Source organism: Tamandua tetradactyla, chromosome 1, assembly GCF_023851605.1.
Source record: "Tamandua tetradactyla isolate mTamTet1 chromosome 1, mTamTet1.pri, whole genome shotgun sequence".
In the NCBI taxonomy this organism is placed as follows: Eukaryota; Metazoa; Chordata; class Mammalia; order Pilosa; family Myrmecophagidae; genus Tamandua; species Tamandua tetradactyla.
Window position 1 is genome coordinate 53,510,080 of NC_135327.1, and position 13,146 is coordinate 53,523,225.

At 37.8% G+C, this 13,146-nt stretch overlaps 1 long non-coding RNA gene across 3 annotated transcripts in view; it reads right to left on the reverse strand.

Moving 5' to 3' along the window:
* LOC143646659 (uncharacterized) overlaps positions 1-13,146 on the reverse strand; it is a 207,237-nt gene that overhangs the window by 45,008 nt on the left and 149,083 nt on the right. For all 3 annotated transcript variants that reach the window (XR_013157566.1, XR_013157565.1, XR_013157564.1), the window contains one exon: positions 5,193-5,318. This is a non-coding gene — a long non-coding RNA (uncharacterized LOC143646659). The remainder of the gene's footprint in view (positions 1-5,192; positions 5,319-13,146) is intronic.

Here is a 13,146-nt window from a genome sequence, read left to right on the forward strand (position 1 = left end):
CAATGATTTTCAAAGGCGAACCCAAGACCAGCAGTATTCCCACCACCTGGGAATCTGTAGAAATGTAGATTCCTGTGCACCACCCCAGACACAGTGAGTTAGAAACTCTGAGCATCAGGTCAAGCCATGTGGTTTAACAAGCCATGCAGGTGATTCTGATTCACTCTAAAGTTCGAGAACCATTGAATTCAAGAAAGAAAGGCAACACAAGGTAGTGAGACTTTGAATTGTTCCAGCAAATTTCCTTCCGTGTGTGACCATTTGAATCAGAGCACGGAGTAATCAGCCAGATGCACTGATGTCACCCAATTGAAGGATGACCTACGACATTCCTGTGTCCCGTAAGAGCTGTTTGAAGCATGGGTCCCTGTTTTCCCCTTCATCTTCCGCTTTACAAATTGCTGCCTTGAACAACAAGGGGATATGTAATAGTGTCGGGAATTAAGCTCAAGGAGAAGTTCAAAGTCATCTTTTTCCGTAAAATCATTATGCACGTGCCTCATTTCCTGCTGACTGACTTTCTCTCAGGAATAGAAACCAGGAAATCTTTAAGGCAGGTGCAGCTGTTAGAAAGCCTGAGACAGCTCACAGCTTCCCCTGTTTGTTATTAACTGAGTAGTCCTTCCATGCAGAAGTCACCTTTACTCCTCCCTGAGAAACGCCTCTTTCCTAGTAAGACAGCGTATTTCTTCAAGGAACTTTACTTCCTGCTATCCCAGAAAACCTCCTCTGTTTTGGTCTGTGAAGTAACATTTATGTTTTGTTTTGCTTTAACTTCCACCTCTTATAAACTGACCTTGCCTACATAACCCCTTGGACTCATCACTCTAAAACGACAATTACCTAGAAACAAAATGTCTCTTGAAAGAATTATCCTCTAGCCAGATGTTCTCCTTTCGGTTGACTTTAATATCAAGAGACAAAAGAAGGGGAAAACTTACTGGGATTTAATTTTTTAGAAGGCACAATAAGAATTGGTAATCAAGAAGCAAAGAAGATGGAATAGAATACTTGTTAAGCATGGACGCTGGAGCTGGCCAGACTCAGCTACCAAATGGTTGGGTAAATTTGGCAAGTTATTTCACCTCTCTGCAACTTGTCTGTAAAATGGGGGTAATAGCTCCTTGCCCATAGAGTTGTTGGGGGAATTAATTTAGTTAAATTATAAAAAGCCCGTAGAAGATTGTTTGGAAGGTATTAAACCCTCTATAAGTTGCTGCTTATCATATTATTATTATTAGTAGTAGTATTAATATATCACAAGAAACTATATCCAAAGAACACAAAGAACAACCCAATTACATTCACCATCTTATATTTATCAGGGCAGGAAAATAAGTTACTCTGGAGAATAAGAAGCTAACCTTTGAGGCAAAAAACCACCTTCCTATACTTCCTAATTAACTCTCCTGCTAATTAAAATTTCATACACATTTGTCCTAACTCCTCCAACTGATCTTTGACAGCAAGCACTTTGCTTTAGTCTTCTTTGCACAACCCAGAATACTAAGTAAAGTAACTTTAATATCTAGTAGATTTTATTCTTTTCAGATAGACACTTTCCTGTCAACTAGAAAGAATAATTACCCCTAAAATTCTCATCCTGGCACATAGAGGTCTAATATTTTATTCAGCTGCTTCTCAGGACCCACCTAGTGCTGCAAATGGCACTCACTGTCTATAAGGCTTGCTTCTGTGCTGTGATCATTCAAGTGACTACCGGATCAAGCAACCAGGTGACAAAATATTTAGGAGTCACTTCTAGGTGAAAGAGTCACTGTGGGAAATTCCAAATAATTCCATGGCATGGTTCTTGCCCCCCACCCCGCAATATTATTGGAATACCAGACTTAACAATTATTAGAAGATTATGGAATTTGGGAAATGCTGTGGTCCTTTGGGAAGGGAGACCTCAAAGTGGATGGCAGTTTTAGAAAAGACTTCATAAAATACTTGGGGACTAAGCTGGATTTTGTACACTAGGTAACCTGAAGTTCACATCACATAGCACAGCCATTCCACATCCAGGCTGGTTAGAACTGATGCTGTAACAGGAAAAAAGAATCTGGAAAAAATTTCATGTGATGATGACCAACAGAAACATTATCAATTAGTGTTAAAAGCCACAACTAATTCTTAATTAAATAAATCCAGTGAATATGAAGGGCTGTAATGCCATCTTGCTCTCACCAAAACATTTAGCTGCATAAAATCCTTTGTGATGCTTTATATCGAGGCTGTTACATTTTAAAATGTATAGATTTTTTCTCTAATGTTGCAAGCTCTGTTAAACCTGGCTTCCTGTTACTCTGGCATTTTGTTTATAAGGCTGTGTGCTTATCAGCTTATATGAGGGCCTCAAAGTCTGCAGGAAATTGTTGTGATTCTAAACCATTCATTGCTTGGAGGGTTGGAGCTCTGTCTTATTCATCTTTTCCCCCAGCACTGCCACATTCCAGGCACTCTATATATGTATAGTGAATGAATTAAATGAATGAGTTTATGTTCAGTTTAGATTATTGTTGTGTATTTTGATGCATTCCTTTTTGAAAAATGAGTAAATAATATGTAATGTAACTCATGGTACATCACTGTCAATCATAAAAGTTGCCAAGAACATCCTGTCACAACCATTCAAATTTGATAACAAAAATTTAAGCAAGCCAGCCAAAACTATGATGATGATGATGATGATGATGATGATGGTGATGATGTGATGATAACGCTACCAGCTTAAAACTCTGATTATAATGTGAAAAATGCCTGAATATTTTCCCAACCATGCCAGGTTCCCAAATGGCAAGATCATTTGAGTTGATCTGTTGACTTCAGATAATATTTTTTTCTCCATTTGCAGTTCAAATCTACTAGAAAAACCAACTTTGGGGTCATCATTATATCTCTTTATGGTGGTGGTGGTGTGTGTGTGTGTCTTTTCTGTCTTGAAATGATAATCCAGTGGCTTCCAAACCTGACTTCCCATCAGCATTTCCTGGAGATCCTATGAAAGTAGGATTGCTTGGGCCCCACCCAGTTACCTCCAACATTGGAAACTCCAATATTTAAGATTGACAGATAAAATACAAGACACCCAATTAAATGTTAATTTCAGAGAAATAAGAAATAACTTTTAGCATATGTCTGAAATATTGCATGGAACACATTTGTACTAAAAATTATTTGCTATTTATCTGAAATTAACTGGACATCTGTTTTGTTTTGCTTTGTTTTGTTGCTAAACATTGGGAGCCCTTCCAAGGGTAGGGTGCAGGAATCTCTATTTTCAGCAGTTTCTAGGCTAATTCTGTTAAAACTATGTCTTGTTTTTTCCAAATTTTTTTTCTGTTTATTTTTCTTTTTGAAAAGCAGATGTAAACCAAAGTGCTATTACAAAAGATACAGTTTTTTTTTAATTGGGGATTAAATATTTCTATTGTAGGCAACACTACCTTAAATGTATTCGTGATTCAAATGAAGCATTTTGCTTAATTATTTTCTATTTAACAAGATTCACTTCAAACATCCTATCTTAGTTGTCACTTAACTGAAGAGAGTTATATCATTCTTTTATTTTTATTCAAAAACATTTCCACACTATGTTTAATAATTATATGGAAGCCACAGCCATCCAGTTTGAGTTCCTTGGGTGATTTTTCAACCCAAGAAACAAGATGGAAAGCACATGGGGGGGGGGGGTGCTTTCCTACCAAGAGAATAGTAGCACAATTCTGAAATTTTTATCACAAGGATTTAGAATGAGGAAAAGTGATAACCAGTGCTTCTTTGAAAATTACTCTTGAAAGGGGGACAAAAAGTAGAGGAAGATCAATGGCCTATTAAGGAAGGGCAGCCCAGTCTCAGAGAGAATTCCTTAATCCCCACAGAAATCCTAGAAGGACTCAGTGGGTGGAAAGCAGCAAGATTGTATGTGAAATTTTGCTGACATGACAAGTTCTTGAACAGAGCTTCTTGGCTAGGAGCTGATCCTCATCCCTGCTCAAAATATCTGTTCCCCTTTGGCAGGAACTACACACTTCACTTCCACCTAATTACTCGGGGTTTGGAGAAGGAGCAAGGATAAGAGGACCTGAAGCAACTGTCCCAAGCTCTGCAGGAGGAAGAAAAGCAAAAGGTGCAAGCACAGAAGGAAGAACTTCTTAGCCATGTGAATGACATGCTAGAAAATGAGCTCCAAGGTACTATTTGCTCAGAATACTTCACTGAGGCTGTCACCTTGAATTGTGCCCAGTTTCTGCTCCTGCCGTATCAATGAATGGATGAAGCAGAAGAGAGAATGCCCCATTTGTCAAAAAGACATCAAGTCCAAAACCCACTCCCTGGTTCTGGATAATGACATTAATAAGATGGTAGATAATCTGAGCTCACAAGTGAGAGAATGACGAGTTGTCCTTATTAGGGAACTAAAGCAAAGAACTTGTCCTGAAGCCATGCTCCAGAGCACTTGGAAGGCTGCCAGGCAATGGGGCTTGGGACGGGTCTGGAGGATCTCTCTGGATGTGTCTCCGGCTGCTCTCGAGATCATCTTGAGAAGACTTGTGGGCCTGAGATTTTACTAATGAGTCCTCTCTCAGGAGCCACCGGTGTTGGCCAGCACTGCTGCCATCATGGCATGGAGCAGCACCGGGACTCAGGGCTCCAGCTTCACTGCATGTTGAATAAGTTACTCTGGTTCTGCTCTGTTTTTTTTAATTTATTGTTGATGTTGTTTATTGTTTTGATGCCTCAGAAGCATCTCTGTTGACATCTGTTTTGGGCAGATTGGGTGTACCTCTACGGTTGACCTAGAAAGCTAAGGCAGCCTTTGTTTTGAGAGGATAGAGTACCTCCTCTTTGTGAAAACAAAATGTCATTTCCTGGAAATAAAATGTACACTTCCCCTACCCCGGCAAAAAAAAAAAAGATTGTATCTGATAGTTGCTGAGAACCTGAGGTCTGGGAAGCACTATGCATTCCCACACAAATCCCAGGTCCCATGGGAACAGCTGATCCTCCAAAACCATTTTTTTGGTGCCAAGATGAGATGCGCCCTGACCCGCTGTCATGTGAGCGAGGAGAAGGGTAACCAGGGGGGCCAGGCTGACAGCATGGAGCGGCATAAACCCAGCTGTGCAATCAGAAGGGAGGCCTGGGCCTGCATGTCCCCTTTGCTCCCAGCTAACGCGTGTACTCACCTCTGCTCAGGAGCTTGGGAATATTTCTAAGCAATTTGGTTCCCATAAATAGAATGTCATCTTCAGCTGTTATGTAAGGAAGAATTCAAAATATTTAGTGCAAATGATCCTCAGACGCCCCACCACCTGAAACAGGGAGGGAAGAGGAAAAAGAAGGAAAGGGCAGTAAATTTTGATGCTCAAAAAAAGAAAATGTTCACTTCTGGGCGAAGCTGGTAGGAAATTTGCCTGGAAAAGTTCAGGCCCATTACTTATTGTCCATTTTAAAAAATGTATAGCATTATTATTAAGTTTATTTGGCATAAGCTCTAGTTGGTTGCTTGAGGAAATGCGTTGCAATTTGTTTTACACATTGGGTTTTGAATACTGAAAATAAAAAAGGATGCATTCTGTAGCATTTAAAATCTTCTGGCTTCTAATGCCTTCCTGATTCTAAATTCAGAATCAAACTGAAACCCTATGAGAAGCAAATTTGATTTAAATTTGGCAAAGGACAGCTTTAGTTCAGGTGAGTGGGGAAAAGTATAAACAAACAACAAAATAAGTCTTCCTGGAGTGTTAAGTTGTGAAATTTTTTATTTTGAAAAATACTGGTTATTTACCAGGAATTTCACTGTTGCCTTGTAAGTGCTCAGTGAGTGCAAACAGAGGGACAGAAATGGAAATCTATGGAGAAAAAAAAATAACTGAAGTCCTTTCATTCTACCCTCTCTCAAGAATAACCAGTAATTTAACCAGTGGCTCTTTGTGGATTTTCCCAGCCATATCCTTTGGTTCCAAAATACTTAAGGAAATAGTGTTTGTGGGAGGGTGGGAGACATCACCACCAGTGACAGTATTTCAGTGATAAAAGCTGGCCACAGCAACATGCAGATCCTGAAACCACACGTGCCTTTGATCCATCTCACTTACTGGATTCGATTCTGGACGCAAAATTCTGGGATGCCTATGACAGCTTCTCTGAACACAGACAAATTTTCAGGGGCAAACGTATCTTGTTCTCCCTTTTCACTTCTTCGTGCAGTATAATTTCTTTTCTGGCCAAGCATTTTTGTAAGATGCCTTAGTATTTTGTATTTTGTTTTCTCCCTACTGTGCCCTCCCCATGTGTAAGAGGGAAAGAGTAGATTTTCTTCTAAGAATCTTAATTGTACAGGGAGAGAATAGGGTAGGGCTTTAGCTAGAAGAGGTGAAGGTCCATGGGAGATACTAGTCGTGTACATACATCTTAAGGTTAAAGATAAAGAAGTGAGGACAATAGGATAGTTGGGGAGGGAGGGCTGAGCGGTGCTGAATAGAAGAAAGAATGTAAGGCAATGCAGTCATGCTGGGGCAAGAAGATCAGGATAAGAAGTGATGCAAACAAGTTTGCAGGCACAGGAACAAGAAGTAAAAAGAATTCCAGTCTCAGGAAGAAGGTGAAGAGGTCTTGAAGAAACTGGTGGAGTTTTGGAATGTGGACAGGGGATTGAGATAGAGTGTTACTAGAGAGTTTTAGTAATAATATAGGGCAGTGCCAAGCTGAAATTAAGGAAATTTATAGTGGCACCAACATTCATGACGATGTAGTTTCCCTCCTGCAGCAACAATGTAGTTTTATATAAATTTTACATTTTAGAATGTGACATCACATATATTTTTGATCTTCAAACTAGTCTTATAAGGCAAGTACAGCATGTATTATCTCCATGTTGCTCATATAGCATTTGAGAGGCATAATTATACAACTTGCTCCCTGCTTAGAAGGTAGTGTGGCTGAGATTTGAAACTTTGTCCTCTGATTCCATACTCAGTGACACTCCAGTAGCCTCAGGTGTAACTTAATCTATTGCATCAACTTACCTACATAAGAAGATGACTCAGAAGTCACCAATTAAAAGGTGAGTGAGTAGTATGGGATTTTTGCTTGTTTGTTTTGGAGTAATGAAAATGTTCTGAAATTTATTGTGGTGATGAATGCCCAACTCTGTGATTATACTGTGAACCATTAATCATATACTTTGACAGATTGTATGGCATGTGAATAAATCTCAGTGAGACTACTTGAAAACCATTTTAAAAAAAAGAATTATTCCATAAAAGAATTTATTTGAACCCCTTCATATATAAATGTGTCTACATCTCCTATATACTTTCCCAAACAATATATTTTTGACTCCTGGATTATTGCATATTAAAATTATTTTCACTTTTAAAAAAAAAAAAGCTGAGTGGGTAGAGCATCTATACAAGAAATTAACAAGAAGCCACCTATTGGAGTTGGGCAGGCCCACACGCACCTAACAGCGGTGGTATAGAATTGCACCCCAAAATCCTTTGCACGCAAGGGAACAAGAATGAATGCAAGAATTGGGGGAATGCAGAAAGAATGGCCTGGGTAGGAGAAATTAGAACAATAGTTTGGGGGCCATCTTCTGAAGAGCCTTTAATACCCCAATAAGAACTTTGGACTTTATCCTCCAGGCAGTGGAGAGCTGCCAGGTCTTTTAGCAAAAGAATGGCTTGAGGAATATCAGGAATAAAACTGATAAAACATGTAACATGGATAGAAAGGAATTAAACTGCATGCAGGAAATCAATTAAGCAGCAAGAGAAAGCAAACATAAATTTATGTAGCACGAGCATAAGGTATATTTATGTAAATTGATTTTCTCAAAATAACTCTAATGAGGTAAATATTTCCTTTCTGGTAGTTTTCTTTTTTTAACCTGGGGAAGAAAATATCCACAAGTCTGAGGTTTATGGTTTAAGGATAATCTCCATTTGTTACAGCCACTCAAAGAAGCATGGCCATTTCTAATGTTTTAAGATGTGTCTAAGAAAATTATTTCATTCCAGTTGGCCATTTCTAATGTTTTAAGATGTGTCTAAGAAAATTATTTCATTCCAGTAAATCCCTCTAACCTGAACAAGGATGAGAAAGTAAACAAAAATACCTGTTTTTATCCAAAATGAAAGAGAATTTTATGATAATCTTTGATCTCATGCCAACAAATAAGAAGAAGAAAAGTGAAAAAGTATAACCATATATACGTATATAACATATAAAATATATCCCCAAGTAGGTTATATTTGCCAGATATAATCTTGGATATGTAATAATTGGAATAAAAGAAGAACATGATTCTCAAGAAATATCAGACTTAAGGCTACTGAAATATTTTTGCTGGTCCTTTTTAATTTTCACTTCTCGAGATTACACATTAAGCTTCTGAATGGATGCTCACTTGAGACTTCCTTTATTCTATCTGGAGAGAGCTTGCTTGTGCTGATATAATTAACTGACTCAACTTAATGGCCTCAGGCCTTTTGGGTTTTTTAGAGCATATGAAAACCTTGACAGTCTATGCTGTCAGAAAGAATCTCTTGACATAGAGGGCAACCATTAAATTGTACAGTGTTTGGTGGACAGCCATCTATTTCCACAGCCCTTCCCTAAAACATGCCATCTTTTAACAGGAGGAAGTGGCTCCTTGCCACACTTCCATATCTCTGCCATAGAGGCTTGGACAATAATCTACCCCAAGATATAGGCCAGTTCTGTCCACAGACAAGGGATAACTTAGGTTCTGAGAGACTTCCTGCTGCTGCTATGCCCATACGGAAATTAGACCATCATCAGATCCTCAGTGTTCCCATCCTTGATGAGATACCCTCAGGTCACAGTATTGACACATGTATTCTTTCATTCTCAGGTATTTTCCATTTCTAATTATATGCTAAATGATGTTATCCAGATAGGAGAAACTAAAAATATCAACTAAATGGTGCTCTCTCTGCCTGCTATGTGAGCACCTTCTTGCTGGGCAAGTCCTGCAGAAAGTAAAAATAAGGGCAACAACTACATTTGGAATTTTAATATAACTTCATAGACATTAATAAGGAAGAATGCAGATACAGACTGGACAGGTGGCAGGGAGAGGCGTGAGTGAGAGTCGAGGGAAGAAGGTACAAGATTGTCTGGGAGCACAGATTGGGCAGCAGGAGCATCTTAAATGGCAGAGTTGGCAGCACCAATTTCTAAAAGATATTGTCTGGATCTCAGAAGTCTTATGCAAATGAAAGAAGCCTGACACAAAGAGTATAGACTGCATGATTCCAGCCATAGGAAATTCCAGAACAAATTAATCTATGTTGGAAGAATCAGAAAAGTGTTTGCCCCTGAGAAGAAAGAGAGGGGAGGGACGGTACAGGGACTGAGAAGAGATATGGTGGAGCTTTCTGAGATGATGGTGATAGTCTTTATCTTGACACGGGTATGGGTTACACAGATGTATGCACTTGTCAAAATTTAGTAAATACACATAATTTATGCATTCCATTTAATGCACAGTTTACCTCAAAAGAAAAAGATCTGTAAACAAATATTGAAATTCAGTTACTGATATGCTTGCTAAACTATTTAGGGAAAAATATCCTGATGTCTGCCATTATTTTGAAATGCACAAAAAATCTAGCATGTTTAATGGAAGATTAGAGAGATAGATAGGTGATAAAGCAATATAGTCAAATAGTAATAGTTGAATCTGGATGATGGGTATTTACTTTAAAATTCATTCAACTCTGTTGTACCTTAGAAAATCTTCATATAAAATATTTTACTGCTGTAAAAGCTTAGAACCTAGGAACCATTACAGTAAGCCTTCCTAAGTGTTTGCACTCCTTGTCAATTGCCCAATTTCTTCCCATGATCTATCCCAAGATAAATTAGTGCCCTTGAATCCAATTCTTAGCATTTGCTCATTATAGTTAGTTTATATTAGTGAAGACTTACAATATTTGTCCTTTCATTTCTGGCTTATTTCACTCAACATGTCGGCAAGTTCACTCACCTGGCTGCATGACTCACAACTTCATTCCTTCTTGCTGCCACTCAATAGTCCATTGTATGTGTATACTACATCTCGCCCTTCTTTTTATCGGTCGATGCACATTTAGGGAACTTGCATCCATTGCAAATTGTGAACAAGGCTTCCATAAACACTAGTGTGCAAATGTCTATTCGTGTCCCTGCTTTCAGTTCTTCCAAGTATATATCTAATAACAGGATTGCAGGATCACATGGTAACTTAGTCTTAGTCTCCCATGGAGCCACCACACTGCCCTCCAGAGGGACTGCACGGTTCTACTTCCCTACCAATGGTGAATAGGTATTTCTCTCTCTTTACATCTTCTCCAGCACTTATATTTTTCTGTTTATTTTTTGAACAATTTTATTCACACACCATACAGTCCATCCTAAGTGAACAACCAATGTCTCCCAGTGTAATCACATATAATAATTATGTATTCACCACCACAATCTGTAGGAAACCAGTTCTATTTCTTCCACAAAGAAAGAAGAGTAAAAAATTAAAAAACAAAAAGAACAAAAAATAAAAAGGAGACACAACAATAATCCCATACCTCTCCCTTATATCCCCCTTTTATTGATATTTAGCATTAAAGAATATTACAATGTTACTGTTAACTATAGACCCTAGTTTGCATTGATTGCATTTTTTCCATACATCACCACATTTTCAAGAGCTTGCAATGGTGATGTTCATTTGTTCTCCCTCATGTAAAAACTTCCTTGTATTTATACATTTAATCACAATCCACTCTAGGTTAAGCTAAGTTATACAGTCTCAGTTTTTATCCTCTAGCTTTCCTTCTGGTGTCATACATGACATGAGCCTGGTGTCATACATGACATGGGCCTTCTTCTTTCAACCATACTCACACACAGCTTTGTTCATTATACTTACAATATTGTGCCACCATCAGATAGTATTGTGTTATCCATTTCTGGATCTTTATAATCAATCCTATTGGACATTCTGTGCAACTTCAGTATCAACTGCCCAATCTCTACTCTCTTTCTAACTCCTGATAACCTGTGCTCTTTACTTTAACTCTCAGAGTTTGCTCATTATGGTTAGTTCATATTAATGAGATCATACGGTGGGTGTCCATTTGTTTCTGGCTAATTTCACTACGCATAATGTCCTCAAGTTTCATCCACATTATTACATGCTTCATGACTTTATTCTGTCTTACGGCTGTATAATATTCCATCTTATGTATATACCACAGATTGTTTATCGTCTCGTCTGTTGATGGACATGTGGGCTGTTTCCATCTCTTGGCAACTGTGAATAATGCCACCATAAATACTGGTGTACAAGGTCGATTCGTGTCCCTGCTTTAGGTTCTTCTGAGTTTATACCTAGTAATGGGTTTGCTGGATCATACAATAATTCTACACTTAGCTTCCTGAGGAGCTAGCAAACTGCCTTGCAGAGTAGTTGCACCATTCTACATTCCCACCAACACTGAGTAAGTGTGCCTTTTCCCCCACATCCTCTCCAGCACTTGTAGTTTTCTGTTTTTTTGATAATGGCCATTCTAGTAGGTGTGAGATGATTACTAATTGTGCTTTTGATTTGCATTTCCCTAATAGCTAGTGAAGTGAGCATCTTTTCATATGTTTTGGGGCCACTTGTATTTCCTCTTTGGAGAAGTATCTGTCCATGTCTTTTGCCCATTTTTCATTGTTTTTGCTGTCTCGTTATTGTAGTGCTATAGAATCTATTTATATATTATGGATATTAAACCCTTATTTGATATGTAGTTTCTAAATATTGTCTCCCATTGCATAGGCTGCCTTTTTACTTTCCCTCAAAGTCCAAAAGTGTTCAATTTTGAGGAGATCCCATTTATCTATTTTTTCTTTCATTGCTCGTGCCTTGTGTGCAAGGTCACATTTGAGTGTAAATGTGAGATCTATCACAAGATCTTTAAGATATTTCCCTATACAAGATCTTTAAGATATTTCCCTACATTTTCTTCTAAAAGTTTTATGGTCTTAGCTCTAATGTTTACATCTTCAATCCATTTTGAGTTAATTTTTTAACTCAAAAAATTTTGAGTTAACAATCTGTTAACTCAAAAAATTTTGAGTTAACAATCTGTTAACTCAAAAAATTTTGAGTTAACAATCTGTTAACTCAAAAAATTTTGAGTTAACAATCTGTTCAATAAGTGTCTTGGAGTTGGTTTATTGGTATCTATTCTATTTTGAGTACACTGTGCTTCTTGGATCTGTAATTTTATGTCTTTCATAATAGTTAGGAAATTTTCAATGATTATTTCCTCCATTAATCTTTCTGCCCCTTTTCCCTTCGCTTCTCATTCTGGGATGCCCATAACACATATATTTATGTGGTTCATGTTGTCATTCAATTTCCTGAGACTCTGCTCATATTTTTCCAATCTTTTCCTATCTGTTTTTTTTCTGTGTAGGATTTCAAATGTCCTATCCTCTAGTTCACTAATCCTGTCTTTTGCCTCTTCAGATCTGCTGCTGTAATTTTCCATTGTGCTTTTTATCTCTTCTATCGTACCTTTCATTCCTGTAAGTTCTGCAATTTGTTTTTTTCAAGCTTTTAAGTTTTTCTGTATGGTCACATAGTGTCTTTATATTCTTCATCGCTTTTATCATGTTTTTCTTCACCTCACTGACTTGAATTTTTATTTTATTTATGAGATCTGTTTGGACATCTTTAATTAGTTGTTACTTCTGTATCTCATTTAAAGGGTTGGTTTGCTCCTTTTATTGGGTCATATCTTTGTTTTTTTAGTATGACTCATGATTTTTTCCTGACATCTAGGCATCTGATTTCCTTGATTATTTTATTTTTGAGATTGTTTTCTGTCTTTGCCTCGGGTTTTCTTGTTGGTTGGCTTTGTTCTCTATCTGTTCTTTGACATTCATTTCAACTTATTTTAAACCCCTAGCCTATCTTATATCTAACTGATCACAATGTTTCAGCTATTGTTTTTCTGGTTCTGGTTCTTGTCCTGCCAGATAGAATTGATCCCAATCAGATTTTCCCAGACAAGACAGACCTATAACTCAGTAAAAGGGTGTAATTAGTATCAAAATTCCCTGAGGATGAGACCCAGCAGG